The sequence below is a fragment of the Phalangium opilio genome, unplaced genomic scaffold (assembly GCF_054372755.1).
Source record: "Phalangium opilio isolate 3A_F unplaced genomic scaffold, DU_Popi_V2 ptg000070l_1, whole genome shotgun sequence".
Classification (NCBI taxonomy): Eukaryota; Metazoa; Arthropoda; class Arachnida; order Opiliones; family Phalangiidae; genus Phalangium; species Phalangium opilio.
This window is the reverse complement of record NW_028324182.1, coordinates 237,963-263,810: the sequence shown is the minus strand read 5'-3', so window position 1 is coordinate 263,810 and position 25,848 is coordinate 237,963. Positions and strand designations below refer to the sequence as shown.

The 25,848-nt window shown below is 37.6% G+C and overlaps 27 non-coding genes and 58 pseudogenes across 27 annotated transcripts; all 85 read left to right on the top strand.

The window, feature by feature from the left end:
• Positions 1-64: 64 nt before the first annotated feature.
• LOC149659604 (5S ribosomal RNA) lies at positions 65-183 on the top strand (annotated as a pseudogene).
• A 138-nt stretch (positions 184-321) lies between these two features.
• Positions 322-440, top strand: LOC149659603 (5S ribosomal RNA). Its single transcript, XR_016369584.1, has one exon. It is a non-coding gene; the product is annotated as a 5S ribosomal RNA (ribosomal RNA).
• A 137-nt stretch (positions 441-577) lies between these two features.
• LOC149659602 (5S ribosomal RNA) lies at positions 578-696 on the top strand (annotated as a pseudogene).
• Positions 697-833: 137 nt separating this feature from the next.
• Positions 834-952, top strand: LOC149659601 (5S ribosomal RNA; annotated as a pseudogene).
• A 137-nt stretch (positions 953-1,089) lies between these two features.
• Positions 1,090-1,208, top strand: LOC149659600 (5S ribosomal RNA). The gene has a single exon (XR_016369686.1). It is a non-coding gene; the product is annotated as a 5S ribosomal RNA (ribosomal RNA).
• Positions 1,209-1,345: 137 nt separating this feature from the next.
• LOC149659599 (5S ribosomal RNA) lies at positions 1,346-1,464 on the top strand (annotated as a pseudogene).
• Positions 1,465-1,826: 362 nt separating this feature from the next.
• LOC149659598 (5S ribosomal RNA) lies at positions 1,827-1,945 on the top strand (annotated as a pseudogene).
• A 137-nt stretch (positions 1,946-2,082) lies between these two features.
• On the top strand, positions 2,083-2,201 carry LOC149659597 (5S ribosomal RNA). The gene has a single exon (XR_016369583.1). It is a non-coding gene; the product is annotated as a 5S ribosomal RNA (ribosomal RNA).
• Positions 2,202-2,338: 137 nt separating this feature from the next.
• LOC149659596 (5S ribosomal RNA) lies at positions 2,339-2,450 on the top strand (annotated as a pseudogene).
• Positions 2,451-2,812: 362 nt separating this feature from the next.
• Positions 2,813-2,931, top strand: LOC149659595 (5S ribosomal RNA; annotated as a pseudogene).
• Positions 2,932-3,069: 138 nt separating this feature from the next.
• LOC149659594 (5S ribosomal RNA) lies at positions 3,070-3,188 on the top strand. Its single transcript, XR_016369510.1, has one exon. It is a non-coding gene; the product is annotated as a 5S ribosomal RNA (ribosomal RNA).
• Positions 3,189-3,549: 361 nt separating this feature from the next.
• On the top strand, positions 3,550-3,668 carry LOC149659593 (5S ribosomal RNA). Its single transcript, XR_016369196.1, has one exon. It is a non-coding gene; the product is annotated as a 5S ribosomal RNA (ribosomal RNA).
• Positions 3,669-3,806: 138 nt separating this feature from the next.
• LOC149659592 (5S ribosomal RNA) lies at positions 3,807-3,925 on the top strand. Its single transcript, XR_016369509.1, has one exon. It is a non-coding gene; the product is annotated as a 5S ribosomal RNA (ribosomal RNA).
• A 361-nt stretch (positions 3,926-4,286) lies between these two features.
• LOC149659591 (5S ribosomal RNA) lies at positions 4,287-4,405 on the top strand. Its single transcript, XR_016369195.1, has one exon. It is a non-coding gene; the product is annotated as a 5S ribosomal RNA (ribosomal RNA).
• Positions 4,406-4,543: 138 nt separating this feature from the next.
• On the top strand, positions 4,544-4,662 carry LOC149659590 (5S ribosomal RNA). The gene has a single exon (XR_016369732.1). It is a non-coding gene; the product is annotated as a 5S ribosomal RNA (ribosomal RNA).
• Positions 4,663-4,800: 138 nt separating this feature from the next.
• Positions 4,801-4,919, top strand: LOC149659589 (5S ribosomal RNA; annotated as a pseudogene).
• A 136-nt stretch (positions 4,920-5,055) lies between these two features.
• Positions 5,056-5,174, top strand: LOC149659588 (5S ribosomal RNA). The gene has a single exon (XR_016369721.1). It is a non-coding gene; the product is annotated as a 5S ribosomal RNA (ribosomal RNA).
• A 137-nt stretch (positions 5,175-5,311) lies between these two features.
• Positions 5,312-5,430, top strand: LOC149659587 (5S ribosomal RNA). Its single transcript, XR_016369241.1, has one exon. It is a non-coding gene; the product is annotated as a 5S ribosomal RNA (ribosomal RNA).
• Positions 5,431-5,567: 137 nt separating this feature from the next.
• LOC149659586 (5S ribosomal RNA) lies at positions 5,568-5,686 on the top strand. Its single transcript, XR_016369710.1, has one exon. It is a non-coding gene; the product is annotated as a 5S ribosomal RNA (ribosomal RNA).
• A 137-nt stretch (positions 5,687-5,823) lies between these two features.
• Positions 5,824-5,942, top strand: LOC149659585 (5S ribosomal RNA; annotated as a pseudogene).
• Positions 5,943-6,079: 137 nt separating this feature from the next.
• LOC149659584 (5S ribosomal RNA) lies at positions 6,080-6,182 on the top strand (annotated as a pseudogene).
• Positions 6,183-6,304: 122 nt separating this feature from the next.
• On the top strand, positions 6,305-6,423 carry LOC149659583 (5S ribosomal RNA; annotated as a pseudogene).
• A 135-nt stretch (positions 6,424-6,558) lies between these two features.
• Positions 6,559-6,677, top strand: LOC149659582 (5S ribosomal RNA). The gene has a single exon (XR_016369662.1). It is a non-coding gene; the product is annotated as a 5S ribosomal RNA (ribosomal RNA).
• A 137-nt stretch (positions 6,678-6,814) lies between these two features.
• On the top strand, positions 6,815-6,933 carry LOC149659581 (5S ribosomal RNA). Its single transcript, XR_016369519.1, has one exon. It is a non-coding gene; the product is annotated as a 5S ribosomal RNA (ribosomal RNA).
• Positions 6,934-7,069: 136 nt separating this feature from the next.
• LOC149659580 (5S ribosomal RNA) lies at positions 7,070-7,172 on the top strand (annotated as a pseudogene).
• Positions 7,173-7,294: 122 nt separating this feature from the next.
• On the top strand, positions 7,295-7,413 carry LOC149659579 (5S ribosomal RNA; annotated as a pseudogene).
• A 138-nt stretch (positions 7,414-7,551) lies between these two features.
• Positions 7,552-7,670, top strand: LOC149659578 (5S ribosomal RNA). The gene has a single exon (XR_016369582.1). It is a non-coding gene; the product is annotated as a 5S ribosomal RNA (ribosomal RNA).
• A 137-nt stretch (positions 7,671-7,807) lies between these two features.
• Positions 7,808-7,926, top strand: LOC149659577 (5S ribosomal RNA). Its single transcript, XR_016369422.1, has one exon. It is a non-coding gene; the product is annotated as a 5S ribosomal RNA (ribosomal RNA).
• A 361-nt stretch (positions 7,927-8,287) lies between these two features.
• Positions 8,288-8,406, top strand: LOC149659576 (5S ribosomal RNA; annotated as a pseudogene).
• Positions 8,407-8,544: 138 nt separating this feature from the next.
• On the top strand, positions 8,545-8,663 carry LOC149659575 (5S ribosomal RNA). The gene has a single exon (XR_016369581.1). It is a non-coding gene; the product is annotated as a 5S ribosomal RNA (ribosomal RNA).
• Positions 8,664-8,800: 137 nt separating this feature from the next.
• LOC149659574 (5S ribosomal RNA) lies at positions 8,801-8,919 on the top strand. Its single transcript, XR_016369403.1, has one exon. It is a non-coding gene; the product is annotated as a 5S ribosomal RNA (ribosomal RNA).
• Positions 8,920-9,280: 361 nt separating this feature from the next.
• LOC149659573 (5S ribosomal RNA) lies at positions 9,281-9,399 on the top strand (annotated as a pseudogene).
• A 138-nt stretch (positions 9,400-9,537) lies between these two features.
• On the top strand, positions 9,538-9,656 carry LOC149659572 (5S ribosomal RNA). Its single transcript, XR_016369580.1, has one exon. It is a non-coding gene; the product is annotated as a 5S ribosomal RNA (ribosomal RNA).
• A 137-nt stretch (positions 9,657-9,793) lies between these two features.
• LOC149659571 (5S ribosomal RNA) lies at positions 9,794-9,912 on the top strand. Its single transcript, XR_016369387.1, has one exon. It is a non-coding gene; the product is annotated as a 5S ribosomal RNA (ribosomal RNA).
• A 361-nt stretch (positions 9,913-10,273) lies between these two features.
• Positions 10,274-10,392, top strand: LOC149659570 (5S ribosomal RNA; annotated as a pseudogene).
• Positions 10,393-10,530: 138 nt separating this feature from the next.
• On the top strand, positions 10,531-10,649 carry LOC149659569 (5S ribosomal RNA). Its single transcript, XR_016369699.1, has one exon. It is a non-coding gene; the product is annotated as a 5S ribosomal RNA (ribosomal RNA).
• A 137-nt stretch (positions 10,650-10,786) lies between these two features.
• On the top strand, positions 10,787-10,905 carry LOC149659568 (5S ribosomal RNA). The gene has a single exon (XR_016369579.1). It is a non-coding gene; the product is annotated as a 5S ribosomal RNA (ribosomal RNA).
• Positions 10,906-11,042: 137 nt separating this feature from the next.
• LOC149659567 (5S ribosomal RNA) lies at positions 11,043-11,161 on the top strand. Its single transcript, XR_016369688.1, has one exon. It is a non-coding gene; the product is annotated as a 5S ribosomal RNA (ribosomal RNA).
• A 137-nt stretch (positions 11,162-11,298) lies between these two features.
• Positions 11,299-11,417, top strand: LOC149659566 (5S ribosomal RNA; annotated as a pseudogene).
• A 137-nt stretch (positions 11,418-11,554) lies between these two features.
• LOC149659565 (5S ribosomal RNA) lies at positions 11,555-11,673 on the top strand. The gene has a single exon (XR_016369534.1). It is a non-coding gene; the product is annotated as a 5S ribosomal RNA (ribosomal RNA).
• Positions 11,674-11,809: 136 nt separating this feature from the next.
• Positions 11,810-11,928, top strand: LOC149659564 (5S ribosomal RNA; annotated as a pseudogene).
• Positions 11,929-12,065: 137 nt separating this feature from the next.
• LOC149659563 (5S ribosomal RNA) lies at positions 12,066-12,168 on the top strand (annotated as a pseudogene).
• A 122-nt stretch (positions 12,169-12,290) lies between these two features.
• On the top strand, positions 12,291-12,409 carry LOC149659562 (5S ribosomal RNA). The gene has a single exon (XR_016369516.1). It is a non-coding gene; the product is annotated as a 5S ribosomal RNA (ribosomal RNA).
• Positions 12,410-14,364: 1,955 nt separating this feature from the next.
• On the top strand, positions 14,365-14,483 carry LOC149659561 (5S ribosomal RNA). Its single transcript, XR_016369571.1, has one exon. It is a non-coding gene; the product is annotated as a 5S ribosomal RNA (ribosomal RNA).
• Positions 14,484-14,621: 138 nt separating this feature from the next.
• Positions 14,622-14,740, top strand: LOC149659560 (5S ribosomal RNA; annotated as a pseudogene).
• A 137-nt stretch (positions 14,741-14,877) lies between these two features.
• LOC149659559 (5S ribosomal RNA) lies at positions 14,878-14,996 on the top strand (annotated as a pseudogene).
• A 375-nt stretch (positions 14,997-15,371) lies between these two features.
• Positions 15,372-15,474, top strand: LOC149659558 (5S ribosomal RNA; annotated as a pseudogene).
• A 121-nt stretch (positions 15,475-15,595) lies between these two features.
• LOC149659557 (5S ribosomal RNA) lies at positions 15,596-15,714 on the top strand (annotated as a pseudogene).
• A 137-nt stretch (positions 15,715-15,851) lies between these two features.
• On the top strand, positions 15,852-15,954 carry LOC149659556 (5S ribosomal RNA; annotated as a pseudogene).
• Positions 15,955-16,076: 122 nt separating this feature from the next.
• Positions 16,077-16,195, top strand: LOC149659555 (5S ribosomal RNA; annotated as a pseudogene).
• A 122-nt stretch (positions 16,196-16,317) lies between these two features.
• LOC149659554 (5S ribosomal RNA) lies at positions 16,318-16,436 on the top strand. The gene has a single exon (XR_016369554.1). It is a non-coding gene; the product is annotated as a 5S ribosomal RNA (ribosomal RNA).
• Positions 16,437-16,558: 122 nt separating this feature from the next.
• Positions 16,559-16,677, top strand: LOC149659553 (5S ribosomal RNA; annotated as a pseudogene).
• A 122-nt stretch (positions 16,678-16,799) lies between these two features.
• LOC149659552 (5S ribosomal RNA) lies at positions 16,800-16,918 on the top strand (annotated as a pseudogene).
• Positions 16,919-17,055: 137 nt separating this feature from the next.
• LOC149659551 (5S ribosomal RNA) lies at positions 17,056-17,158 on the top strand (annotated as a pseudogene).
• A 138-nt stretch (positions 17,159-17,296) lies between these two features.
• Positions 17,297-17,415, top strand: LOC149659550 (5S ribosomal RNA; annotated as a pseudogene).
• A 122-nt stretch (positions 17,416-17,537) lies between these two features.
• On the top strand, positions 17,538-17,656 carry LOC149659549 (5S ribosomal RNA; annotated as a pseudogene).
• A 137-nt stretch (positions 17,657-17,793) lies between these two features.
• Positions 17,794-17,896, top strand: LOC149659548 (5S ribosomal RNA; annotated as a pseudogene).
• A 138-nt stretch (positions 17,897-18,034) lies between these two features.
• Positions 18,035-18,137, top strand: LOC149659547 (5S ribosomal RNA; annotated as a pseudogene).
• A 138-nt stretch (positions 18,138-18,275) lies between these two features.
• On the top strand, positions 18,276-18,394 carry LOC149659546 (5S ribosomal RNA; annotated as a pseudogene).
• A 122-nt stretch (positions 18,395-18,516) lies between these two features.
• LOC149659545 (5S ribosomal RNA) lies at positions 18,517-18,635 on the top strand (annotated as a pseudogene).
• Positions 18,636-18,772: 137 nt separating this feature from the next.
• Positions 18,773-18,875, top strand: LOC149659544 (5S ribosomal RNA; annotated as a pseudogene).
• Positions 18,876-19,013: 138 nt separating this feature from the next.
• LOC149659543 (5S ribosomal RNA) lies at positions 19,014-19,116 on the top strand (annotated as a pseudogene).
• Positions 19,117-19,254: 138 nt separating this feature from the next.
• On the top strand, positions 19,255-19,373 carry LOC149659542 (5S ribosomal RNA; annotated as a pseudogene).
• A 122-nt stretch (positions 19,374-19,495) lies between these two features.
• On the top strand, positions 19,496-19,614 carry LOC149659541 (5S ribosomal RNA; annotated as a pseudogene).
• A 137-nt stretch (positions 19,615-19,751) lies between these two features.
• On the top strand, positions 19,752-19,870 carry LOC149659540 (5S ribosomal RNA; annotated as a pseudogene).
• A 122-nt stretch (positions 19,871-19,992) lies between these two features.
• LOC149659539 (5S ribosomal RNA) lies at positions 19,993-20,111 on the top strand (annotated as a pseudogene).
• Positions 20,112-20,248: 137 nt separating this feature from the next.
• LOC149659538 (5S ribosomal RNA) lies at positions 20,249-20,367 on the top strand (annotated as a pseudogene).
• A 137-nt stretch (positions 20,368-20,504) lies between these two features.
• Positions 20,505-20,607, top strand: LOC149659537 (5S ribosomal RNA; annotated as a pseudogene).
• A 138-nt stretch (positions 20,608-20,745) lies between these two features.
• On the top strand, positions 20,746-20,864 carry LOC149659536 (5S ribosomal RNA; annotated as a pseudogene).
• Positions 20,865-20,986: 122 nt separating this feature from the next.
• Positions 20,987-21,105, top strand: LOC149659535 (5S ribosomal RNA; annotated as a pseudogene).
• Positions 21,106-21,241: 136 nt separating this feature from the next.
• LOC149659534 (5S ribosomal RNA) lies at positions 21,242-21,360 on the top strand (annotated as a pseudogene).
• A 138-nt stretch (positions 21,361-21,498) lies between these two features.
• LOC149659533 (5S ribosomal RNA) lies at positions 21,499-21,601 on the top strand (annotated as a pseudogene).
• A 122-nt stretch (positions 21,602-21,723) lies between these two features.
• LOC149659532 (5S ribosomal RNA) lies at positions 21,724-21,842 on the top strand (annotated as a pseudogene).
• Positions 21,843-22,182: 340 nt separating this feature from the next.
• On the top strand, positions 22,183-22,301 carry LOC149659531 (5S ribosomal RNA; annotated as a pseudogene).
• A 134-nt stretch (positions 22,302-22,435) lies between these two features.
• LOC149659530 (5S ribosomal RNA) lies at positions 22,436-22,554 on the top strand. The gene has a single exon (XR_016369563.1). It is a non-coding gene; the product is annotated as a 5S ribosomal RNA (ribosomal RNA).
• Positions 22,555-22,906: 352 nt separating this feature from the next.
• On the top strand, positions 22,907-23,025 carry LOC149659529 (5S ribosomal RNA; annotated as a pseudogene).
• Positions 23,026-23,160: 135 nt separating this feature from the next.
• On the top strand, positions 23,161-23,263 carry LOC149659528 (5S ribosomal RNA; annotated as a pseudogene).
• Positions 23,264-23,400: 137 nt separating this feature from the next.
• Positions 23,401-23,503, top strand: LOC149659527 (5S ribosomal RNA; annotated as a pseudogene).
• A 122-nt stretch (positions 23,504-23,625) lies between these two features.
• Positions 23,626-23,744, top strand: LOC149659526 (5S ribosomal RNA; annotated as a pseudogene).
• A 136-nt stretch (positions 23,745-23,880) lies between these two features.
• Positions 23,881-23,983, top strand: LOC149659525 (5S ribosomal RNA; annotated as a pseudogene).
• A 138-nt stretch (positions 23,984-24,121) lies between these two features.
• LOC149659524 (5S ribosomal RNA) lies at positions 24,122-24,240 on the top strand (annotated as a pseudogene).
• Positions 24,241-24,602: 362 nt separating this feature from the next.
• On the top strand, positions 24,603-24,721 carry LOC149659523 (5S ribosomal RNA; annotated as a pseudogene).
• Positions 24,722-24,859: 138 nt separating this feature from the next.
• On the top strand, positions 24,860-24,978 carry LOC149659522 (5S ribosomal RNA; annotated as a pseudogene).
• Positions 24,979-25,340: 362 nt separating this feature from the next.
• On the top strand, positions 25,341-25,459 carry LOC149659521 (5S ribosomal RNA; annotated as a pseudogene).
• A 138-nt stretch (positions 25,460-25,597) lies between these two features.
• On the top strand, positions 25,598-25,716 carry LOC149659520 (5S ribosomal RNA; annotated as a pseudogene).
• Positions 25,717-25,848: the final 132 nt, after the last annotated feature.

Sequence of the window (25,848 nt, the reverse complement as noted above, 5' to 3'; positions counted from 1 at the left end):
TCTTTTTCTTATTGATTTATAAAGATGAAGGTTAATTAAATTCGAATTATTAAATAGCACTCTCGGCAACAGCCATATCACGCTGAAAACACCGGTTCTCGTCCGATCACCGAAGTTATGCAGCGTCGAGCGCAGTCAGTACTTGGGAGGGAGACCACTTAGGAACACTGCGTGCCGTTGGCTTTTTCACTATTTTTTTCCTCTTTTAAATTCCTATAGATATGAAAAAAGCAAATATATTTTCTTTTTGTTATTGTATTAAAAAGATGAAGGTCAATTTGTCTCACTTAATTTAAATGCGAATTATTATCTAGCACTCTCGGCAACGGCCATATCACGCTGAAAACACCGGTTCTCGTCGGATCACCGAAGTTAAGCAGCGTCGAGCGCAGTCAGTACTTGGGAGGGAGACCACTTAGGAACACTGCGTGCCGTTGGCTTTTTCACTTTTTATTCCTCTTTTAAATTCCATTAGATATGAAAAAAGCCAACATAATTTCTTTTTGTTATTGTTTTAAAAAGATGAAGGTTAATTTGTCTCACTTAATTTAAATTCGAATTATTATCTAGCACTCTCGGCAACGGCCATATCACGCTGAAAACACCGGTTCTCGTCCGATCACCGAAGTTAAGAAGCGTCGAGCGTAGTCAGTACTTGGGAGGGAGTCCACTTAGGAACACTGCGTGCCGTTGGCTTTTTCACTTTTTTTTCCTCTTATAAATTCCAATAGATATGAAAAAAGCAAACATATTTTCTTTTTGTTATTGTTTTAAAAAGGTGATGGTTAATTTGTCTCACTTAATTTAAATTCGAATTATTATCTAGCACTCTCGGCAACGGCCATATCACGCTAAAAACACCGGTTCTCGTCCGATCACCGAAGTTAAGAAGCGTCGAGCGTAGTCAGTACTTGGGAGGGAGTCCACTTAGGAACACTGCGTGCCGTTGGCTTTTTCACTTTTTTTTCCTCTTATAAATTCCAATAGATATGAAAAAAGCAAACATATTTTCTTTTTGTTATTGTTTTAAAAAGATGATGGTTAATTTGTCTCACTTAATTTAAATTCGAATTATTATCTAGCACTCTCGGCATCGGCCATATCACGCTGAAAACACCGGTTCTCGTCCGATCACCGAAGTTAAGCAGCGTCGAGCGCAGTCAGTACTTGGGAGGGAGACCACTTAGGAACACTGCGTGCCGTTGGCTTTTTCACTTTTTTTTCCTTTTTTAAATTCCAATAGATATGAAAAAAGCAAACATATTTTCTTTTTGTTATTGTTTTAAAAAGATGATGGTTAATTTGTCTCACTTAATTTAAATTCGAATTATTATCTAGCACTCTCGGCAACGGCCATATCACGCTGAAAACACCGGTTCTCGTCCGATCACCGAAGTTAAGAAGCGTCGAGCGTAGTCAGTACTTGGGAGGGAGTCCACTTAGGAACACTGCGTGCCGTTGGCTTTTTCACTTTTTTTTCCTCTTATAAATTCCAATAGATATGAAAAAAGCAAACATATTTTCTTTTTGTTATTGTTTTAAAAAGGTGATGGTTAATTTGTCTCACTTAATTTAAATTCGAATTATTATCTAGCACTCTCGGCAACGGCCATATCACGCTAAAAACACCGGTTCTCGTCCGATCACCGAAGTTAAGCAGCGTCGAGCGCAGTCAGTACTTGTAAACTTTGCGTGCCGTTGGCTTTTTCACTTTTATTTCCTCTTTTAAATTCCATGAGATATGAAAAAAGCAAACAAATCTTCTTTTTCTTATTGATTTATAAAGATGAAGGTTAATTAAATTCGAATTATTAAATAGCACTCTCGGCAACAGCCATATCACGCTGAAAACACCGGTTCTCGTCCGATCACCGAAGTTATGCAGCGTCGAGCGCAGTCAGTACTTGGGAGGGAGACCACTTAGGAACACTGCGTGCCGTTGGCTTTTTCACTATTTTTTTCCTCTTTTAAATTCCTATAGATATGAAAAAAGCAACATATTTTCTTTTTGTTATTGTATTAAAAAGATGAAGGTCAATTTGTCTCACTTAATTTAAATGCGAATTATTATCTAGCACTCTCGGCAACGGCCATATCACGCTGAAAACACCGGTTCTCGTCGGATCACCGAAGTTAAGCAGCGTCGAGCGCAGTCAGTACTTGGGAGGGAGACCACTTAGGAACACTGCGTGCCGTTGGCTTTTTCACTTTTTATTCCTCTTTTAAATTCCATTAGATATGAAAAAAGCCAACATAATTTCTTTTTGTTATTGTTTTAAAAAGATGAAGGTTAATTTGTCTCACTTAATTTAAATTCGAATTATTAAATAGCACTCTCGGCAACGGCCATATCACGCTGAAAACACCGGTTCTCGTCCGAAGTTAAGCAGTGTCGAGCGCAGTCAGTACTTGGGAGGGAGACCACTTAGGAACACTGCGTGCCGTTGGCTTTTTCACTTTTTATTCCTCTTTTAAATTCCATTAGATATGAAAAAAGCCAACATAATTTCTTTTTGTTATTGTTTTAAAAAGATGAAGGTCAATTTGTCTCACTTAATTTAAATTCGAATTATTATCTAGCACTCTCGGCAACGGCCATATCACGCTGAAAACACCGGTTCTCGTCGGATCACCGAAGTTAAGCAGCGTCAAGCGCAGTCAGTACTTGTAAACTTTGCGTGCCGTTGGCTTTTTCACTTTTATTTCCTCTTTTAAATTCCATGAGATATGAAAAAAGCAAACAAATCTTCTTTTTCTTATTGATTTATAAAGATGAAGGTTAATTAAATTCGAATTATTAAATAGCACTCTCGGCAACAGCCATATCACGCTGAAAACACCGGTTCTCGTCCGACCACCGAAGTTAAGCAGCGTCGAGCGCAGTCAGTACTTGGGAGGGAGACCACTTAGGAACACTGCGTGCCGTTGGCTTTTTCACTATTTTTTTCCTCTTTTAAATTCCTATAGATATGAAAAAAGCAAACATATTTTCTTTTTGTTATTGTATTAAAAAGATGAAGGTTAATTTGTCTCACTTAATTTAAATTCGAATTATTAAATAGCACTCTCGGCAACGGCCATATCATGCTGAAAACACCGGTTCTCGTCCGATCACCGAAGTTAAGCAGCGTCGAGCGCAGTCAGTACTTGGGAGGGAGACCACTTAGGAACACTGCGTGCCGTTGGCTTTTTCACTTTTTTTCCTCTTTTAAATTCCTATAGATATGAAAAAAGCAAACATATTTTCTTTTTGTTATTGTTTTAAAAAGATGAAGGTCAATTTGTCTCACTTAATTTAAATTCGAATTATTATCTAGCACTCTCGGCAACGGCCATATCACGCTGAAAACACCGGTTCTCGTCGGATCACCGAAGTTAAGCAGCGTCAAGCGCAGTCAGTACTTGTAAACTTTGCGTGCCGTTGGCTTTTTCACTTTTATTTCCTCTTTTAAATTCCATGAGATATGAAAAAAGCAAACAAATCTTCTTTTTCTTATTGATTTATAAAGATGAAGGTTAATTAAATTCGAATTATTAAATAGCACTCTCGGCAACAGCCATATCACGCTGAAAACACCGGTTCTCGTCCGATCACCGAAGTTAAGCAGCGTCGAGCGCAGTCAGTACTTGGGAGGGAGACCACTTAGGAACACTGCGTGCCGTTGGCTTTTTCACTATTTTTTTCCTCTTTTAAATTCCTATAGATATGAAAAAAGCAAACATATTTTCTTTTTGTTATTGTTTTAAAAAGATGAAGGTTAATATGTCTCACTTAATTTAAATTCGAATTATTATCTAGCACTCTCGGCAACGGCCATATCATGCTGAAAACACCGGTTCTCGTCCGATCACCGAAGTTAAGCAGCGTCGAGCGCAGTCAGTACTTGGGAGGGAGACCACTTAGGAACACTGCGTGCCGTTGGCTTTTTCACTTTTTTTCCTCTTTTAAATTCCTATAGATATGAAAAAAGCAAACATATTTTCTTTTTGTTATTGTTTTAAAAAGATGAAGGTCAATTTGTCTCACTTAATTTAAATTCGAATTATTATCTAGCACTCTCGGCAACGGCCATATCACGCTGAAAACACCGGTTCTCGTCGGATCACCGAAGTTAAGCAGCGTCAAGCGCAGTCAGTACTTGTAAACTTTGCGTGCCGTTGGCTTTTTCACTTTTATTTCCTCTTTTAAATTCCATGAGATATGAAAAAAGCAAACAAATTTTCTTTTTCTTATTGATTTATAAAGATGAAGGTTAATTAAATTCGAATTATTAAATAGCACTCTCGGCAACAGCCATATCACGCTGAAAACACCGGTTCTCGTCCGATCACCGAAGTTAAGCAGCGTCGAGCGCAGTCAGTACTTGGGAGGGAGACCACTTAGGAACACTGCGTGCCGTTGGCTTTTTCACTATTTTTTTCCTCTTTTAAATTCCTATAGATATGAAAAAAGCAAACATATTTTCTTTTTGTTATTGTTTTAAAAAGATGAAGGTTAATATGTCTCACTTAATTTAAATTCGAATTATTATCTAGCACTCTCGGCAACGGCCATATCACGCTGAAAACACCGGTTCTCGTCCGATCACCGAAGTTAAGCAGCGTCGAGCGCAGTCAGTACTTGGGAGGGAGACCACTTAGGAACACTGCGTGCCGTTGGCTTTTTCACTATTTTTTTCCTCTTTTAAATTCCTATGGATATGAAAAAAGCAAACATATTTTCTTTTTGTTATTGTATTAAAAAGATGAAGGTCAATTTGTCTCACTTAATTTAAATGCGAATTATTATCTAGCACTCTCGGCAACGGCCATATCACGCTGAAAACACCGGTTCTCGTCGGATCACCGAAGTTAAGCAGCGTCGAGCGCAGTCAGTACTTGGGAGGGAGACCACTTAGGAACACTGCCTGCCGTTGGCTTTTTCACTTTTTATTCTCTTTTAAATTCCATTAGATATGAAAAAAGCCAACATATTTTCTTTTTGTTATTGTTTTAAAAAGATGAAGGTTAATTTGTCTCACTTAATTTAAATTCGAATTATTAAATAGCACTCTCGGCAACGGCCATATCACGCTGAAAACACCGGTTCTCGTCCGATCACCGAAGTTAAGCAGCGTCGAGCGCAGTCAGTACTTGGGAGGGAGACCACTTAGGAACACTGCGTGCCGTTGGCTTTTTCACTTTTTTTTCCTCTTTTAAATTCCTATAGATATGAAAAAAGCAAACATATTTTCTTTTTGTTATTGTTTTAAAAAGATGAAGGTTAATTTGTCTCACTTAATTTAAATTCGAATTATTATCTAGCACTCTCGGCAACGGCCATATCACGCTGAAAACACCGGTTCTCGTCGGATCACCGAAGTTAAGCAGCGTCGAGCGCAGTCAGTACTTGGGAGGGAGACCAATTAGGAACACTGCGTGCCGTTGGCTTTTTCACTTTTTTTTCCTCTTTTAAATTCCAATAGATATGAAAAAAGCAAACATATTTTCTTTTTGTTATTGTTTTAAAAAGATGATGGTTAATTTGTCTCACTTAATTTAAATTCGAATTATTATCTACCACTCTCGGCAACGGCCATATCACGCTGAAAACACCGGTTCTCGTCCGATCACCGAAGTTAAGCAGCGTCGAGCGCAGTCAGTACTTGGGAGGGAGACCACTTAGGAACACTGCGTGCCGTTGGCTTTTTCACTTTTTTTTCCTTTTTTAAATTCCAATAGATATGAAAAAAGCAAACATATTTTCTTTTTGTTATTGTTTTAAAAAGATGATGGTTAATTTGTCTCACTTAATTTAAATTCGAATTATTATCTAGCACTCTCGGCAACGGCCATATCACGCTGAAAACAACGGTTCTCGTCCGATCACCGAAGTTAAGAAGCGTCGAGCGTAGTCAGTACTTGGTTGGGAGTCCACTTAGGAACACTGCGTGCCGTTGGCTTTTTCACTTTTTTTTCCTCTTTTAAATTCCTATAGATATGAAAAAAGCAAACATATTTTCTTTTTGTTATTGTTTTAAAAAGATGAAGGTTAATTTGTCTCACTTAATTTAAATTCGAATTATTATCTAGCACTCTCGGCAACGGCCATATCACGCTGAAAACACCGGTTCTCGTCCGATCACCGAAGTTAAGCAGCGTCGAGCGCAGTCAGTACTTGTAAACTTTGCGTGCCGTTGGCTTTTTCACTTTTATTTCCTCTTTTAAATTCCATGAGATATGAAAAAAGCAAACAAATCTTCTTTTTCTTATTGATTTATAAAGATGAAGGTTAATTAAATTCGAATTATTAAATAGCACTCTCGGCAACAGCCATATCACGCTGAAAACACCGGTTCTCGTCCGATCACCGAAGTTATGCAGCGTCGAGCGCAGTCAGTACTTGGGAGGGAGATCACTTAGGAACACTGCGTGCCGTTGGCTTTTTCACTATTTTTTTCCTCTTTTAAATTCCTATAGATATGAAAAAAGCAAACATATTTTCTTTTTGTTATTGTATTAAAAAGATGGTCAATTTGTCTCACTTAATTTAAATGCGAATTATTATCTAACACTCTCGGCAACGGCCATATCACGCTGAAAACACCGGTTCTCGTCGGATCACCGAAGTTAAGCAGCGTCGAGCGCAGTCAGTACTTGGGAGGGAGACCACTTTGGAACACTGCGTGCCGTTGGCTTTTTCACTTTTTATTCCTCTTTTAAATTCCATTAGATATGAAAAAAGCCAACATATTTTCTTTTTGTTATTGTTTTAAAAAGATGAAGGTTAATTTGTCTCACTTAATTTAAATTCGAATTATTAAATAGCACTCTCGGCAACGGCCATATCACGCTGAAAACACCGGTTCTCGTCCGAACACCGAAGTTAAGCAGCGTGGAGCGCAGTCAGTACTTGGGAGGGAGACCACTTAGGAACACTGCGTGCCGTTGGCTTTTTCACTTTTTTTCCTCTTTTAAATTCCTATAGATATGAAAAAAGCAAACATATTTTCTTTTTGTTATTGTTTTAAAAAGATGAAGGTCAATTTGTCTCACTTAATTTAAATTCGAATTATTATCTAGCACTCTCGGCAACGGCCATATCACGCTGAAAACACCGGTTCTCGTCCGATCACCGAAGTTAAGCAGCGTCGAGCGCAGTCAGTACTTGTAAACTTTGCGTGCCGTTGGCTTTTTCACTTTTATTTCCTCTTTTAAATTCCATGAGATATGAAAAAAGCAAACAAATCTTCTTTTTCTTATTGATTTATAAAGATGAAGGTTAATTAAATTCGAATTATTAAATAGCACTCTCGGCAACAGCCATATCACGCTGAAAACACCGGTTCTCGTCCGATCACCGAAGTTATGCAGCGTCGAGCGCAGTCAGTACTTGGGAGGGAGATCACTTAGGAACACTGCGTGCCGTTGGCTTTTTCACTATTTTTTTCCTCTTTTAAATTCTTATAGATATGAAAAAAGCAAACATATTTTCTTTTTGTTATTGTATTAAAAAGATGAAGGTCAATTTGTCTCACTTAATTTAAATGCGAATTATTATCTAGCACTCTCGGCAACGGCCATATCACGCTGAAAACACCGGTTCTCGTCGGATCACCGAAGTTAAGCAGCGTCGAGCGCAGTCAGTACTTGGGAGGGAGACCACTTAGGAACACTGCGTGCCGTTGGCTTTTTCACTTTTTATTCCTCTTTTAAATCCCATTAGATATGAAAAAAGCCAACATATTTTCTTTTTGTTATTGTTTTAAAAAGATGAAGGTTAATTTGTCTCACTTAATTTAAATTCGAATTATTAAATAGCACTCTCGGCAACGGCCATATCACGCTGAAAACACCGGTTCTCGTCCGAACACCGAAGTTAAGCAGCGTCGAGCGCAGTCAGTACTTGGGAGGGAGACCACTTAGGAACACTGCGTGCCGTTGGCTTTTTCACTTTTTTTCCTCTTTTAAATTCCTATAGATATGACAAAAGCAAACATATTTTCTTTTTGTTATTGTTTTAAAAAGATGAAGGTCAATTTGTCTCACTTAATTTAAATTCGAATTATTATCTAGCACTCTCGGCAACGGCCATATCACGCTGAAAACACCGGTTCTCGTCGGATCACCGAAGTTAAGCAGCGTCAAGCGCAGTCAGTACTTGTAAACTTTGCGTGCCGTTGGCTTTTTCACTTTTATTTCCTCTTTTAAATTCCATGAGATATGAAAAAAGCAAACAAATCTTCTTTTTCTTATTGATTTATAAAGATGAAGGTTAATTAAATTCGAATTATTAAATAGCACTCTCGGCAACAGCCATATCACGCTGAAAACACCGGTTCTCGTCCGATCACCGAAGTTATGCAGCGTCGAGCGCAGTCAGTACTTGGGAGGGAGATCACTTAGGAACACTGCGTGCCGTTGGCTTTTTCACTATTTTTTTCCTCTTTTAAATTCTTATAGATATGAAAAAAGCAAACATATTTTCTTTTTGTTATTGTATTAAAAAGATGAAGGTCCATTTGTCTCACTTAATTTAAATGCGAATTATTATCTAGCACTCTCGGCAACGGCCATATCACGCTGAAAACACCGGTTCTCGTCGGATCACCGAAGTTAAGCAGCGTCGAGCGCAGTCAGTACTTGGGAGGGAGACCACTTAGGAACACTGCGTGCCGTTGGCTTTTTCACTTTTTATTCCTCTTTTAAATCCCATTAGATATGAAAAAAGCCAACATATTTTCTTTTTGTTATTGTTTTAAAAAGATGAAGGTTAATTTGTCTCACTTAATTTAAATTCGAATTATTAAATAGCACTCTCGGCAACGGCCATATCACGCTGAAAACACCGGTTCTCGTCCGAACACCGAAGTTAAGCAGCGTCGAGCGCAGTCAGTACTTGGGAGGGAGACCACTTAGGAACACTGCGTGCCGTTGGCTTTTTCACTTTTTTTCCTCTTTTAAATTCCTATAGATATGACAAAAGCAAACATATTTTCTTTTTGTTATTGTTTTAAAAAGATGAAGGTCAATTTGTCTCACTTAATTTAAATTCGAATTATTATCTAGCACTCTCGGCAACGGCCATATCACGCTGAAAACACCGGTTCTCGTCGGATCACCGAAGTTAAGCAGCGTCAAGCGCAGTCAGTACTTGTAAACTTTGCGTGCCGTTGGCTTTTTCACTTTTATTTCCTCTTTTAAATTCCATGAGATATGAAAAAAGCAAACAAATCTTCTTTTTCTTATTGATTTATAAAGATGAAAGTTAATTAAATTCGAATTATTAAATAGCACTCTCGGCAACAGCCATATCACGCTGAAAACACCGGTTCTCGTCCGATCACCGAAGTTATGCAGCGTCGAGCGCAGTCAGTACTTGGGAGGGAGATCACTTAGGAACACTGCGTGCCGTTGGCTTTTTCACTATTTTTTTCCTCTTTTAAATTCTTATAGATATGAAAAAAGCAAACATATTTTCTTTTTGTTATTGTATTAAAAAGATGAAGGTCAATTTGTCTCACTTAATTTAAATGCGAATTATTATCTAGCACTCTCGGCAACGGCCATATCACGCTGAAAACACCGGTTCTCGTCGGATCACCGAAGTTAAGCAGCGTCGAGCGCAGTCAGTACTTGGGAGGGAGACCACTTAGGAACACTGCGTGCCGTTGGCTTTTTCAATTTTTATTCCTCTTTTAAATTCCATTAGATATGAAAAAAGCCAACATATTTTCTTTTTGTTATTGTTTTAAAAAGATGAAGGTTAATTTGTCTCACTTAATTTAAATTCGAATTATTAAATAGCACTCTCGGCAACGGCCATATCACGCTGAAAACACCGGTTCTCGTCCGAACACCGAAGTTAAGCAGCGTCGAGCGCAGTCAGTACTTGGGAGGGAGACCACTTAGGAACACTGCGTGCCGTTGGCTTTTTCACTTTTTTTCCTCTTTTAAATTCCTATAGATATGAAAAAAGCAAACATATTTTCTTTTTGTTATTGTTTTAAAAAGATGAAGGTCAATTTGTCTCACTTAATTTAAATTCGAATTATTATCTAGCACTCTCGGCAACGTCCATATCACGCTGAAAACACCGGTTCTCGTCGGATCACCGAAGTTAAGCAGCGTCAAGCGCAGTCAGTACTTGTAAACTTTGCGTGCCGTTGGCTTTTTCACTTTTATTTCCTCTTTTAAATTCCATGAGATATGAAAAAAGCAAACAAATCTTCTTTTTCTTATTGATTTATAAAGATGAAGGTTAATTAAATTCGAATTATTAAATAGCACTCTCGGCAACAGCCATATCACGCTGAAAACACCGGTTCTCGTCCGATCACCGAAGTTAAGCAGCGTCGAGCCCAGTCAGTACTTGGGAGGGAGACCACTTAGGAACACTGCGTGCCGTTGGCTTTTTCACTATTTTTTTCCTCTTTTAAATTCCTATAGATATGAAAAAAGCAAACATATTTTCTTTTTGTTATTGTATTAAAAAGATGAAGGTTAATTTGTCTCACTTAATTTAAATTCGAATTATTAAATAGCACTCTCGGCAACGGCCATATCACGCTGAAAACACCGGTTCTCGTCCGATCACCGAAGTTAAGCAGCGTCGAGCGCAGTCAGTACTTGGGAGGGAGACCACTTAGGAACACTGCGTGCCGTTGGCTTTTTCACATTTTTTTCCTCTTTTAAATTCCTATAGATATGAAAAAAGCAAACATATTTTCTTTTTGTTATTGTTTTAAAAAGATGAAGGTTAATTTGTCTCACTTAATTTAAATTCGAATTATTATCTAGCACTCTCGGCAACGGCCATATCACGCTGAAAACACCGGTTCTCGTCGGATCACCGAAGTTAAGCAGCGTCGAGCGCAGTCAGTACTTGGGAGGGAGACCACTTAGGAACACTGCGTGCCGTTGGCTTTTTCACTTTTTTTTCCTCTTTTAAATTCCAATAGATATGAAAAAAGAAAACATATTTTCTTTTTGTTATTGTTTTAAAAAGATGATGGTTAATTTGTCTCACTTAATTTAAATTCGAATTATTATCTAGCACTCTCGGCAACGGCCATATCACGCTGAAAACACCGGTTCTCGTCCGATCACCGAAGTTAAGCAGCGTCGAGCGCAGTCAGTACTTGGGAGGGAGACCACTTAGGAACACTGCGTGCCGTTGGCTTTTTCACTTTTTTTTCCTCTTTTAAATTCCAATAGATATGAAAAAAGCAAACATATTTTCTTTTTGTTATTGTTTTAAAAAGATGATGGTTAATTTGTCTCACTTAATTTAAATTCGAAATATTATCTAGCACTCTTGGCAACGGCCATATCACGCTGAAAACACCGGTTCTCGTCCGATCACCGAAGTTAAGAAGCGTCGAGCGTAGTCAGTACTTGGGAGGGAGTCCACTTAGGAACACTGCGTGCCGTTGGCTTTTTCACTTTTTTTTCCTCTTTTAAATTCCAATAGATATGAAAAAAGCAAACATATTTTCTTTTTGTTATTGTTTTAAAAATATGAAGGTCAATTTGTCTCACTTAATTTAAATTCAAATTATTATCTAGCACTCTCGGCAACGGCCATATCACGCTGAAAACACCGGTTCTCGTCGGATCACCGAAGTTAAGCAGCGTCGAGCGCAGTAAGTACTTGGGAGGGAGACCACTTAGGAACACTGCGTGCCGTTGGCTTTTTCACTTTTTTTCCTCTTTTAAATTCCAATAGATATGAAAAAAGCCAACATATTTTCTTTTTGTTATTGTTTTAAAAAGATGAAGGTTAATTTGTCTCACTTAATTTAAATTCGAATTATTAAATAGCACTCTCGGCAAAGGCCATACCACGCTGAAAACACCGGTTCTCGTCCGAGCACCGAAGTTAAGCAGCGTCGAGCGCAGTCAGTACTTGGGAGGGAGACCACTTAGGAACACTGCGTGCCGTTGGCTTTTTCACTTTTTTTTCCTCTTTTAAATTCCAATAGATATGAAAAAAGCAAACATATTTTCTTTTTGTTATTGTTTTAAAAATATGATGGTTAATTTGTCTCACTTAATTAAAATTCGAATTATTATCTGGCACTCTCGGCAACGGCCATATCACGCTGAAAACACCGGTTCTCGTCCGATCACCGAAGTTAAGCAGCGTCGAGCGCAGTCAGTACTTGGAAACTTTGCGTGCCGTTGGCTTTTTCACTTTTATTTCCTCTTTTAAATTCCATGAGATATGAAAAAAGCAAACATATCTTCTTTTTCTTATTGATTTATAAAGATGAAGGTTAATTAAGTTCGAATTATTGAATGGCACTCTCGGCAACGGCAATATCACGCTGAAAACACCGGTTCTCGTCCGATCACCGAAGTTAAGCAGCGTCGAGCGCAGTCAGTACTTGGGAGGGAGACCACTTAGGAACACTGCGTGCCGTTGGCCTTTTCACTTTTTTTTCCCCTTTTAAATTCTAGAGGGCCTGTAGGCCCTTCTAGATAAGAACCCACACCCTCCCGTAATGTTAAAGAAATAATTCACAGATTTTAGGCTTAGCGTCCCATTGAAAAAGCATGGGATTTTTGGTGGTCCACTCCATCGAATAACTCAGAAACTACTGCGAAGTTAAGGTTCGGAACACTTTTGAATTATCAAGCAACTATTGAATGTTGAACTTCTGAAGTTTGATTAAGAACAATTAATTCTAAGTATTTTATTTTAATTAATTTATAAATCATGGTAAAACCGTGACATATATTACACTGTTTTCATAGCATTTCGTTCAGCCTTCATCGGGTTTGTGGCGCATAGGATAACGCGTCTGCCCATGGAGCAGGAGATTGCAGGTTCGAGTCCTGGCAAGCTCGGTGTTTACTTTTACAGATCTTCTATTCAACATAAATGAAATAATCCTATAAATACAATGTTTGGATAATTTTTTTGTTACGAAGTACGGGCTTGTGGCGTAATGGATAACGCGTTTGCATTCGAGGCAAAGCATTGCAGGTTCGAGTCTTGGAAAGCTCGTTGTCTAGTTTTGATGAAGAATCTTAGTATATATAAGGGAAAATTCTAAAATAACAAACTTTCAATGAAATGTGCGCGTGGTTTAGATATAACTTTTTTTTAAATCTATACAAAAAGGTCAACTAAACTTAATTGAGTCACCAACCGCCTTTTTATATAAAATAAGTTACCACCCGCCTATCTATGGTGAATTAATTGACAACCTGCCTACCAATTGGGAAATAATTTACCACTCCCCTGCCAAATAATTTAAAATTTTAATCTTTCCCATAAAATAATGAGAGGCACTTGGAGGGAGCCAATATGCTCACGAACATCTTACTGGAACATCGAATTAATGAAGTTTGACAAGCATATTACTATTTTTATAATAGATTAATACAAATTAAGGCTGAAGGAACAGATATTATATAAAAAAGACTTGGTTTGCCCAAGCCTTAAAAACAAAACGATAAGAATTTTTCAGTTGTCTGAAGCGAGGATATTATTTTTTTTTTCAATTGAATTTTAAAGACAATCCGTATTTTACTACTCTTTAGAATTTAATTCAATCACCTGATTTTACTGCTAATGGATTTGTTTCCTATAAATTAATTGAAATAAAAAATTACTTATCTCAGATTTTTCAACAACAATTCCATTTTCCTGAATCATTTTATCAAGCATTTATTATTTTGAGGGATATCGTGTAAATTTAATCAAATTGACTCTTTCTTTTTTAATTTCCGAGAATTTTCCTTTCAAAAGGTTATAAACACATCAAGTTTTCATAATGTTGTCAACTAAATAGCAACTCAACCAACATTTCTAAAATCTTCCCAACAAGTACTGATATACACAGTTCAATAATTGTGACTGTGCTTGAAGAAGAAACGAACCCCTTTATCAAATAAAAGAAAAGTGATAACAGCCCCCTTTTGTATTCGTAAAGACCGCATATAATACATTATTAATGAGAGTATTATTTGAAAATTAAAGTACGTTCTCCATTGAAAAGAAAATATTTCAAGATAAAATGTTTCAGGAAAATGGAATTGTTCTTGAAAAATCTGAGATAAGTAATTTTTTATATCAATTAATTTATAGGAAACTAATCCATTAGCAGTAAAATCAGGTGATTGAATTAAATTCTAAAGAGTAGTAAAATACGGATTGTCTTTAAAATTCAATTGAAAAAAAAATAATATCCTCGCTTCAGACAACTGAAAAACTATTATCGTTTTGTTTTTAAGGCTTGGGCAAACCAAGTCTTTTTTATATAATTCCTATAGATATGAAAAAAGCCAACATATTTTCTTTTTGTTACTGTTTTAAAAAGATGAAGGTTAATTTGTCTCACTTAATTTAAATTCGAATTATTAAATAGCATTCTCGGCAACGGCCATATCACGCTGAAAACACCGGTACTCGTCCGATCACCGAAGTTAAGCAGCGTCGAGCGCAGTCAGTACTTGGGAGGGAGACCACTTAGGAACACTGCGTGCCGTTGGCTTTTTCACTTTTTTTTTCCTCTTTTAAATTCCAATAGATATGAAAAAAGCAAACATATTTTCTTTTTGTTATTGTTTTAAAAAGATGAAGGTTAATTTGTCTCACTTAATTTAAATTCGAATTATTAAATACCACTCTCGGCAACGACCATAACACGTTGAAAACACCGGTTCTCGTCCGATCACCGAAGTTAAGCAGCGTCGAGCGCAGTCAGTACTAGGGAGGGAGACCACTTAGGAACACTGCGTGCCGTTGGCTTTTTCACTTTTTTTTCCTGTTTTAAATTCCAATAGATATGAAAAAAGCAAACTTATTTTCTTTTTGTTATAGTTTTAAAAAGATGAATGTTAATTTGTCTCACTTAATTTAAATTCGAATTATTAACTAGCACTCTCGGCAACGGCCATATCACGCTGAAAACACCGGTTCTCGTCCGATAACCGAAGTTAAGCAGCGTCGAGCGCAGTCATTACTTGGGAGGGCGATCACTTAGGAACACTGCGTGCCGTTAGCTTTTTCACTTTTTTTTCCTCTTTTAAATTCCAATAGATATGAAAAAAGCAAACATATTTTCTTTTTGTTATTGTTTTAAAAAGATGAAGGTTAATTTGTCTCACTTAATTTAAATTCGAATTATTAACTAGCACTCTCGGCAACGGCCATATCACGCTGAAAACACCGGTTCTCGTCCAACCGCCGACGTTAGCAGCGTCGAGCGCAGTCAGTACTTGGGAATACTGCGTGCCGTTGGCTTTTTCATATTTGTTTCCTCTTTTAATTCCACCCGATATGAAAAAAGCAAACATATCTTCTTTTTGTTATTGTTTTATAAAGATGAAGGTTAATTTGTCTCACTTAATTTAAATTCGAATTATTAACTAGCACTCTCGGCAACGGTCATATCACGCTGAAAACACCGGTTCTCGTCCGATCACCGAAGTTAAGCAGCGTCGAGCGCATACAGTACTTGGGAATACTGCGTGCCGTTGGTTTTTCCCTTTTGTTTCCTCTTTTAAATTCCACCCGATATGAAAAAAGCAAACATATCTTCTTTTTGTTATTGTTTTATAAAGATGAAAGTTAATTAAATTCAAATTATTAACTAGCACTCTCGGCAACGGCCATATCACGCTGAATTCTCCGGTTCTCGTCCGATAACCGAAGTTAAGAAGCGTCGAGCGCAGTCACTACTTGGGAGGGAGACCACTTAGGAACACTGCGTGCCGTTGGCTTTTTCACTTTTTTTTCCTCTTTTAAATTTTAATAGATAAGAAAAAAGCAAACACGTTTTCTTTTTGTTATTGTTTTAAAAAGATGAAGGTTAATTTGTCTCACGTAATATAAATTCGAATTATTAACTAGCACTCTCGCCAACGGCCATATCACGCTGAAAAAAACGGTTCTCCTCCGATCACCGAAGTTAAGCGGCGTCGAGCGCAGTCAGTACCTGGGAACACTGCGTGCCGTTGGCTTTTTCCTTTTTGTTTCCTCTTTTAAATTCCACCAGATATGAAAAAAGCAAACATATCTTCTTTTTGTTATCGTTTTATAAAGATGAACGTTAATTAAATTCGAATTATTAACTAGCACTCTCGGCAACGGCCATATCATGCTGAATACACCGGTTCTCGTCCGATCACCGAAGTTAAGAAGCGTCGAGCGCAGTCAGTACTTGGGAGGGAGACCACTTATGAACACTGCGTGCCGTTGGCTTTTTCACTTTTTTTTCCTCTTTTAAATTCCACCAGATATGAAAAAAGCAAACATATCTTATTTTTGTTATTGTTTTATAAAGATGAAGTTTAATTGAATTCAAATTATTAACTAGCACTCTCGGCAACGGCCATATCATGCTGAATACACCGGTTCTCGTCCGATCACCGAAGTTAAGCAGCGTCGAGCGCAGTCAGTACTTGGGAGGGAGACCACTTAGGAACACTGCGTGCCGTTGGCTTTTTCGTTTTTGTTTCCTCTTTTAAATTCCACCAGATATGAAAAAAGCAAACATATCTTCTTTTTGTTATTGTTTTATAAAGATGAAGTTTAATTGAATTCAAATTATTAACTAGCACTCTCGGCAACGGCCATATCATGCTGAATACATCGGTTCTCGTCCGATCACCGAAGTTAAGCAGCGTCGAGCGCAGTCAGTACTTGGGAGGGAGACCACTTAGGAACACTGCGTGCCGTTGGCTTTTTCCTTTTTGTTTCCTCTTTTAAATTCCACCAGATATGAAAAAAGCAAACATATCTTCTTTTTGTTATTGTTTTATAAAGATGAAGTTTAATTGAATTCAAATTATTAACTAGCATTCTCGGCAACGGCCATATCATGCTGAATACATCGGTTCTCGTCCGATCACCGAAGTTGAGCAGCGTCGAGCGCAGTCAGTACTTGGGAGGGAGACCACTTAGGAACACTGCGTGCCGTTGGCTTTTTAATTTTTTTTTCCTCTTTTAAATTCCAATAGGTATGAAAAACGCAAACATATTTTCTTTTTGTTATTGTTTTAAAAAGATGAAGGTCAATTTGTCTCACTTAATTTAAATTCGAATTATTATCTAGCACTCTCGGCAACGGCCATATCACGCTGAAAACACCGGTTCTCGTCAGATCACCGAATTTAAGCAGCGTCGAGCGCAGTCAGTACTTGGGAACACTGCGTGCCGTTGGCTTTTTAATTATTTTTTTCCTCTTTTAAATTCCAATAGGTATGAAAAAAGCAAAAATATTTTCTTTTTGTTATTGTTTTAAAAAGATGAAGGTCAATTTGTCTCACTTAATTTAAATTCGAATTATTATCTAGCTCTCTCGGCAACGGTAATATCATGCTGAATACACCGGTTCTCGTCCGATCACCGAAATTAAGCAGCGTCGAGCGCAGTCAGTACTTGGGAGGGAGACCACTTAGGAACACTGCGTGCCGTTGGCTTTTTCACTTTTTTTTCCTCTTTTAAATTCCACCAGATATGAAAAAAGCAAACATATCTTCTTTTTGTTATTGTTTTATAAAGATGAAGTTTAATTGAATTCAAATTATTAACTAGCATTCTCGGCAACGGCCATATCATGCTGAATACATCGGTTCTCGTCCGATCACCGAAGTTAAGCAGCGTCGAGCGCAGTCAGTATTTGGGAGGGAGACCACTTAGGAACACTGCGTGCCGTTGGCTTTTTAATTTTTTTTTCCTCTTTTAAATTCCAATAGGTATGAAAAAAGCAAAAATATTTTCTTTTTGTTATTCTTTTAAAAAGATGATGGTTAATTTGTCTCACTTAATTTAAATTCGAATTATTATCTAGCACTCTCGGCAACGGCCATATCACGCTGAAAACACCGGTTCTCGTCCGATCACCGAAGTTAAGCAGCGTCGAGCGCAGTCAGTACTTGGGAACACTGCGTGCCGTTGGCTTTTTAATTATTTTTTTCCTCTTTTAAATTCCAATAGGTATGAAAAAAGCAAAAATATTTTCTTTTTGTTATTGTTTTAAAAAGATGAAGGTCAATTTGTCTCACTTAATTTAAATTCGAATTATTATCTAGCACTCTCGGCAACGGCCATATCACGCTGAAAACACCGGTTCTCGTCAGATCACCGAAATTAAGCAGCGTCGAGCGCAGTCAGTACTTGGGAACACTGCGTGCCGTTGGCTTTTTAATTATTTTTTTCCTCTTTTAAATTCCAATAGGTATGAAAAAAGCAAAAATATTTTCTTTTTGTTATTGTTTTAAAAAGATGAAGGTCAATTTGTCTCACTTAATTTAAATTCGAATTATTATCTAGCTCTCTCGGCAACGGTAATATCATGCTGAATACACCGGTTCTCGTCCGATCACCGAAATTAAGCAGCGTCGAGCGCAGTCAGTACTTGGGAGGGAGACCACTTAGGAACACTGCGTGCCGTTGGCTTTTTCACTTTTTTTTCCTCTTTTAAATTCCACCAGATATGAAAAAAGCAAACATATCTTCTTTTTGTTATTGTTTTATAAAGATGAAGTTTAATTGAATTCAAATTATTAACTAGCATTCTCGGCAACGGCCATATCATGCTGAATACATCGGTTCTCGTCCGATCACCGAAGTTAAGCAGCGTCGAGCGCAGTCAGTATTTGGGAGGGAGACCACTTAGGAACACTGCGTGCCGTTGGCTTTTTAATTTTTTTTTCCTCTTTTAAATTCCAATAGGTATGAAAAAAGCAAAAATATTTTCTTTTTGTTATTCTTTTAAAAAGATGATGGTTAATTTGTCTCACTTAATTTAAATTCGAATTATTATCTAGCACTCTCGGCAACGGCCATATCACGCTGAAAACACCGGTTCTCGTCCGATCACCGAAGTTAAGCAGCGTCGAGCGCAGTCAGTACTTGGGAACACTGCGTGCCGTTGGCTTTTTAATTATTTTTTTCCTCTTTTAAATTCCAATAGGTATGAAAAAAGCAAAAATATTTTCTTTTTGTTATTGTTTTAAAAAGATGAAGGTCAATTTGTCTCACTTAATTTAAATTCGAATTATTATCTAGCACTCTCGGCAACGGCCATATCACGCTGAAAACACCGGTTCTCGTCAGATCACCGAATTTAAGCAGCGTCGAGCGCAGTCAGTACTTGGGAACACTGCGTGCCGTTGGCTTTTTAATTATTTTTTTCCTCTTTTAAATTCCAATAGGTATGAAAAAAGCAAAAATATTTTCTTTTTGTTATTGTTTTAAAAAGATGAAGGTCAATTTGTCTCACTTAATTTAAATTCGAATTATTATCTAGCTCTCTCGGCAACGGTAATATCATGCTGAATACACCGGTTCTCGTCCGATCACCGAAATTAAGCAGCGTCGAGCGCAGTCAGTACTTGGGAGGGAGACCACTTAGGAACACTGCGTGCCGTTGGCTTTTTCACTTTTTTTTCCTCTTTTAAATTCCACCAGATATGAAAAAAGCAAACATATCTTCTTTTTGTTATTGTTTTATAAAGATGAAGTTTAATTGAATTCCAATTATTAACTAGCATTCTCGGCAACGGCCATATCATGCTGAATACATCGGTTCTCGTCCGATCACCGAAGTTAAGCAGCGTCGAGCGCAGTCAGTATTTGGGAGGGAGACCACTTAGGAACACTGCGTGCCGTTGGCTTTTTAATTTTTTTTTCCTCTTTTAAATTCCAATAGGTATGAAAAAAGCAAAAATATTTTCTTTTTGTTATTCTTTTAAAAAGATGATGGTTAATTTGTCTCACTTAATTTAAATTCGAATTATTATCTAGCACTCTCGGCAACGGCCATATCACTCTGAAAACACCGGTTCTCGTCCGATCACCGAAGTTAAGAAGCGTCGAGCGCAGTCAGTACTTGGGAGGGAGACCACTTAGGAACACTGCGTGCCGTTGGCTTTTTCACTTTTTTTTCCTCTTTTAAATTCCACCAGATATGAAAAAAGCAAACATATCTTCTTTTTGTTATTGTTTTATAAAGATGAAGTTTAATTGAATTCAAATTATTAACTAGCATTCTCGGCAACGGCCATATCATGCTGAATACATCGGTTCTCGTCCGATCACCGAAGTTAAGCAGCGTCGAGCGCAGTCAGTATTTGGGAGGGAGACCACTTAGGAACACTGCGTGCCGTTGGCTTTTTAATTTTTTTTTCCTCTTTTAAATTCCAATAGGTATGAAAAAAGCAAAAATATTTTCTTTTTGTTATTCTTTTAAAAAGATGATGGTTAATTTGTCTCACTTAATTTAAATTCGAATTATTATCTAGCACTCTCGGCAACGGCCATATCACTCTGAAAACACCGGTTCTCGTCCGATCACCGAAGTTAAGAAGCGTCGAGCGCAGTCAGTACTTGGGAGGGAGACCACTTAGGAACACTGCGTGCCGTTGGCTTTTTCACTTTTTTTTCCTTTTTTAAATTCCAATAGATATGAAAAAAGCAAACATATTTTCTTTTTGTTATTGTTTTAAAAAGATGAAGGTTAATTTGTCTCACTTAATTTAAATTCGAATTATTATCTAGCACTCTCGGCAACGGCCATATCACGCTGAAAACACCGGTTCTCGTCCGATCACCGAAGTTAAGCAGCGTCGAGCGCAGTCAGTACTTGGGAACACTGCGTGCCGTTGGCTTTTTAATTATTTTTTTCCTCTTTTAAATTCCAATAGGTATGAAAAAAGCAAAAATATTTTCTTTTTGTTATTGTTTTAAAAAGATGAAGGTCAATTTGTCTCACTTAATTTAAATTCGAATTATTATCTAGCTCTCTCGGCAACGGTAATATCATGCTGAATACACCGGTTCTCGTCCGATCACCGAAATTAAGCAGCGTCGAGCGCAGTCAGTACTTGGGAGGGAGACCACTTAGGAACACTGCGTGCCGTTGGCTTTTTCACTTTTTTTTCCTCTTTTAAATTCCACCAGATATGAAAAAAGCAAACATATCTTCTTTTTGTTATTGTTTTATAAAGATGAAGTTTAATTGAATTCAAATTATTAACTAGCATTCTCGGCAACGGCCATATCATGCTGAATACATCGGTTCTCGTCCGATCACCGAAGTTAAGCAGCGTCGAGCGCAGTCAGTACTTGGGAGGGAGACCACTTAGGAACACTGCGTGCCGTTGGCTTTTTAATTTTTTTTCCTCTTTTAAATTCCAATAGGTATGAAAAAAGCAAAAATATTTTCTTTTTGTTATTCTTTTAAAAAGATGATGGTTAATTTGTCTCACTTAATTTAAATTCGAATTATTATCTAGCACTCTCGGCAACGGCCATATCACTCTGAAAACACCGGTTCTCGTCCGATCACCGAAGTTAAGAAGCGTCGAGCGCAGTCAGTACTTGGGAGGGAGACCACTTAGGAACACTGCGTGCCGTTGGCTTTTTCACTTTTTTTTCCTCTTTTAAATTCCTATAGATATGAAAAAAAGCAAACATATTTTCTTTTTGTTATTGTTTTAAAAAGATGAAGGTCAATTTGTCTCAGATAATTTAAATTCGAATTATTATCTAGCACTCTCGGCAACGGCCATATCACGCTGAAAACACCGGTTCTCGTCCGATCACCGAATTTAAGCAGCGTCGAGCGCAGTCAGTACTTAGGAACACTGCGTGCCGTTGGCTTTTTCCTTTTTGTTTCCTCTTTTAAATTCCACCAGATATGAAAAAACCAAACATATCTTCTTTTTGATATTGTTTTATAAAGATGAAAGTTAATTAAATTCAAATTATTAAATAGCACTTTCGGCAACGGCCATATCACGCTGAAAACATCGGTTCTCGTCCGATCACCGAAGTTAAGCAGCGTCGAGCGCAGTCAGTACTTGGGAGGGAGACCACTTAAGAACACTGCGTGCCGTTGGTTTTTCACTTTTTTCCACTTTTAAATTCCAATAGATATGAAAAAAGCAAACATATCTTCTTTGTGTTATTGTTTTATAAAGATGAAGGTCAATTTGTCTCACTTAATTTAAATTCGAATTATTAACTAGAACTCTCGGCAACGGCCATATCCAGCTGAAAAAAACGGTTCTCCTCCGATCACCGAAGTTAAGCAGCGCAGTCAGTACTTGGGAACACTGCGTGCCGTTGGCTTTTTCCTTTTTGTTTCCTCTTTTAAATTCCACCAGCAAACATATCTTCATTTTGTTATTGTTTTATAAAGATGAAGTTTAATTGAATTCAAATTATTAACTAGCACTCTCGGCAACGGCCATATCATGCTGAATACACCGGTTCTCGTCCGATCACCGAAGTTGAGCAGCGTCGAGCGCAGTCAGTACTTGGGAGGGAGACCACTTAGGAATACTGCGTGCCGTTGGCTTTTTCACTTTTTTTTCCTCTTTTAAATTCCAATAGATATGAAAAAAGCAAACTTATTTTCTTTTTGTTATTGTTTTAAAAAGATGGTCAATTTGTCTCACTTAATTTAAATTCGAATTATTATCTAGCACTCTCAGCAACGGCCATATCACGCTGAAAACACCGGTTCTCGTCCGATCACCGAAGTTAAGCAGCGTCGAGCGCAGTCAGTACTTGGGAGGGAGACTACTTAGGAACACTGCGTGCCGTTGGTTTTTCACTTTTTTCCACTTTTAAATTCCAATAGATATGAAAAAAGCAAACATATCTTCTTTTTGTTATTGTTTTATTAAGATGAAGGTCAATTTGTCTCACTTAATTTAAATTCGAATTATTAACTAGAACTCTCGGCAACGGCCATATCACGCTGAAAAAAACGGTTCTCCTCCGATCACCGAAGTTAAGCAGCGCAGTCAGTACTTGGAAACACTGCGTGCCGTTGGCTTTTTCCTTTTTGTCTCCTCTTTTAAATTCCACCAGATATGAAAAAAGCAAACATATCTTCTTTTTGTTATTGTTTTATAAAGATGAAGTTTAATTGAATTCAAATTATTAACTAGCACTCTCGGCAACGGCCATATCATGCTGAATACACCGGTTCTCGTCCGATCACCGAAGTTGAGCAGCGTCGAGCGCAGTCAGTACTTGGGAGAGAGACCACTTAGGAATACTGCGTGCCGTTGGCTTTTTCACTTTTTTTTTCCTCTTTTAAATTCCAATAGATATGAAAAAAGCAAACTTATTTTCTTTTTGTTATTGTTTTAAAAAGATGGTCAATTTGTCTCACTTAATTTAAATTCGAATTATTATCTAGCACTCTCAGCAACGGCCATATCACGCTGAAAACACCGGTTCTCGTCCGATCACCGAAGTTAAGCAGCGTCGAGCGCAGTCAGTACTTGGGAACACTGCGTGCCGTTGGCTTTTTCCTTTTTGTTTCCTCTTTTAAATTCCACCAGATATGAAAAAACCAAACATAATTTTCTTTTTGTTATTGTTTTAAAAAGATGAAGGTTAATTTTCTCACTTAATTTAAATTCGAATTATTAACTAACACTCTCGGCAACGGCCATATCACGCTGAAAACACCGGTTCTCGTCCGTTCACCGAAGTTAAGCAGCGTCGAGCGCAGTCAGTACTTGGGAACACAGCGTGCCGTTGGCTTTTTCCTTTTTGTTTCCTCTTTTAAATTCCAATAGATATGAAAAAAGCAAACATGTCTTCTTTTTGTTATTGTTTTATAAAGATGAAGGTTAATTAAATTCAAATTATTAAATAGCACTCTCGGCAACGGCCATATAACGCTGAAAACACCGGTTCTCGTCCGATCACCGAAGTTAAGCAGCGTCGAGCGCAGTCAGTACTTGGGAGGCAGACAACTTGGGAACACTGCGTGTCGTTGGCTTTTTCACTTTTTTTTCCTCTATTAAATTCCAATAGATATGAAAAAAGCAAACTTATTTTCTTTTTTTATTGTTTTAAAAAGATGAAGGTCAATTTGTCTCACTTAATTTAAATTCGAATTATTATCTAGCACTCTCAGCAACGGCCATATCACGCTGAAAACACCGGTTCTCGTCCGATCACCGAAGTTAAGCAGCGTCGAGCGCAGTCAGTACTTGGGAACACTGCGTGCCGTTGGCTTTTTCCTTTTTGTTTCCTCTTTTAAATTCCACCAGATATGAAAAAACCAAACATAATTTTCTTTTTGTTATTGTTTTAAAAAGATGAAGGTTAATTTGTCTCACTTAATTTAAATTCGAATTATTAACTAGCACTCTCAGCAACGGCCATATCACGCTGACAACACCGGTTCCCGTCCGATCACCGAAGTTAAGCAGCGTCGATCGCAGTCAGTACTTGGGAGGGAGACCACTTAGGAACACTGCGTGCCGTTGGCTTTTTCACTTCTTTTTCCTCTTTTAAATTCCAATAGATATGAAAAAAGCAAACTTATTTTCTTTTTGTTATTGTTTTAAAAAGATGAAGGTTAATTTGTCTCACGTAATTTAAATTCGAATTATTAACTAGCACTCTCGCCAACGGCCATATCACGCTGAAAAAAACGATTCTCCTCCGATCACCGAAGTTAAGCAGCGTCGAGCGCAGTCAGTACTTGGGAACACTGTGTGCCGTTGGCTTTTTCCTTTTTGTTTCCTCTTTTAAATTCCACCAGATATGAAAAAAGCAAACATATCTTCTTTTTGTTATTGTTTTATAAAGATGAACGTTAATTAAATTCAAATTATTAACTAGCACTCACGGCAACGGCCATATCACGCTGAATACACCGGTTCTCGTCCGATCACCGAAGTTAAGCAGCGTCGAGCGCAGTCAGTACTTGGGAGGGAGACCACTTAGGAACACTGCATGCCGTTGGCTATTTCACTTTTTTTTTCCTCTTTTAAATTCCAATAGATATGAAAAAAGCAAACTTATTTTCTTTTTGTTATTGTTTTAAAAAGATGAAGGTTAATTTGTCTCACTTAATTTAAATTCGAATTATTAACTAGCACTCTCAGCAACGGCCATATCACGCTGACAACACCGGTTCCCGTCCGATCACCGAAGTTAAGCAGCGTCGATCGCAGTCAGTACTTGGGAGGGAGACCACTTAGGAACACTGCGTGCCGTTGGCTTTTTCACTTCTTTTTCCTCTTTTAAATTCCAATAGATATGAAAAAAGCAAACTTATTTTCTTTTTGTTATTGTTTTAAAAAGATGAAGGTTAATTTGTCTCACGTAATTTAAATTCGAATTATTAACTAGCACTCTCGCCAACGGCCATATCACGCTGAAAAAAACGATTCTCCTCCGATCACCGAAGTTAAGCAGCGTCGAGCGCAGTCAGTACTTGGGAACACTGTGTGCCGTTGGCTTTTTCCTTTTTGTTTCCTCTTTTAAATTCCACCAGATATGAAAAAAGCAAACATATCTTCTTTTTGTTATTGTTTTATAAAGATGAACGTTAATTAAATTCAAATTATTAACTAGCACTCACGGCAACGGCCATATCACGCTGAATACACCGGTTCTCGTCCGATCACCGAAGTTAAGCAGCGTCGAGCGCAGTCAGTACTTGGGAGGGAGACCACTTAGGAACACTGCATGCCGTTGGCTATTTCACTTTTTTTTTCCTCTTTTAAATTCCAATAGATATGAAAAAAGCAAACTTATTTTCTTTTTGTTATTGTTTTAAAAAGATGAAGGTTAATTTGTCTCACTTAATTTAAATTCGAATTATTAACTAGCACTCTCGGCAACGGCCATATCACGCTGAAAACACCGGTTCTAGTCCTATCACCGAAGTTAAGCAGCGTCGAGGGCAGTCAGTACTTGGGAGGGAGACCACTTAGGAACACTGCGTGCCGTTGGCTTTTTCACTTTTTTTCCTCTTTTAAATTCCAATAGATATGAAAAAAGCAAACATATTTTCTTTTTGTTATTGTTTGAAAAGATGAAGGTTAATTTGTCTCACTTAATTTAAATTCGAATTATTAACTAGAACT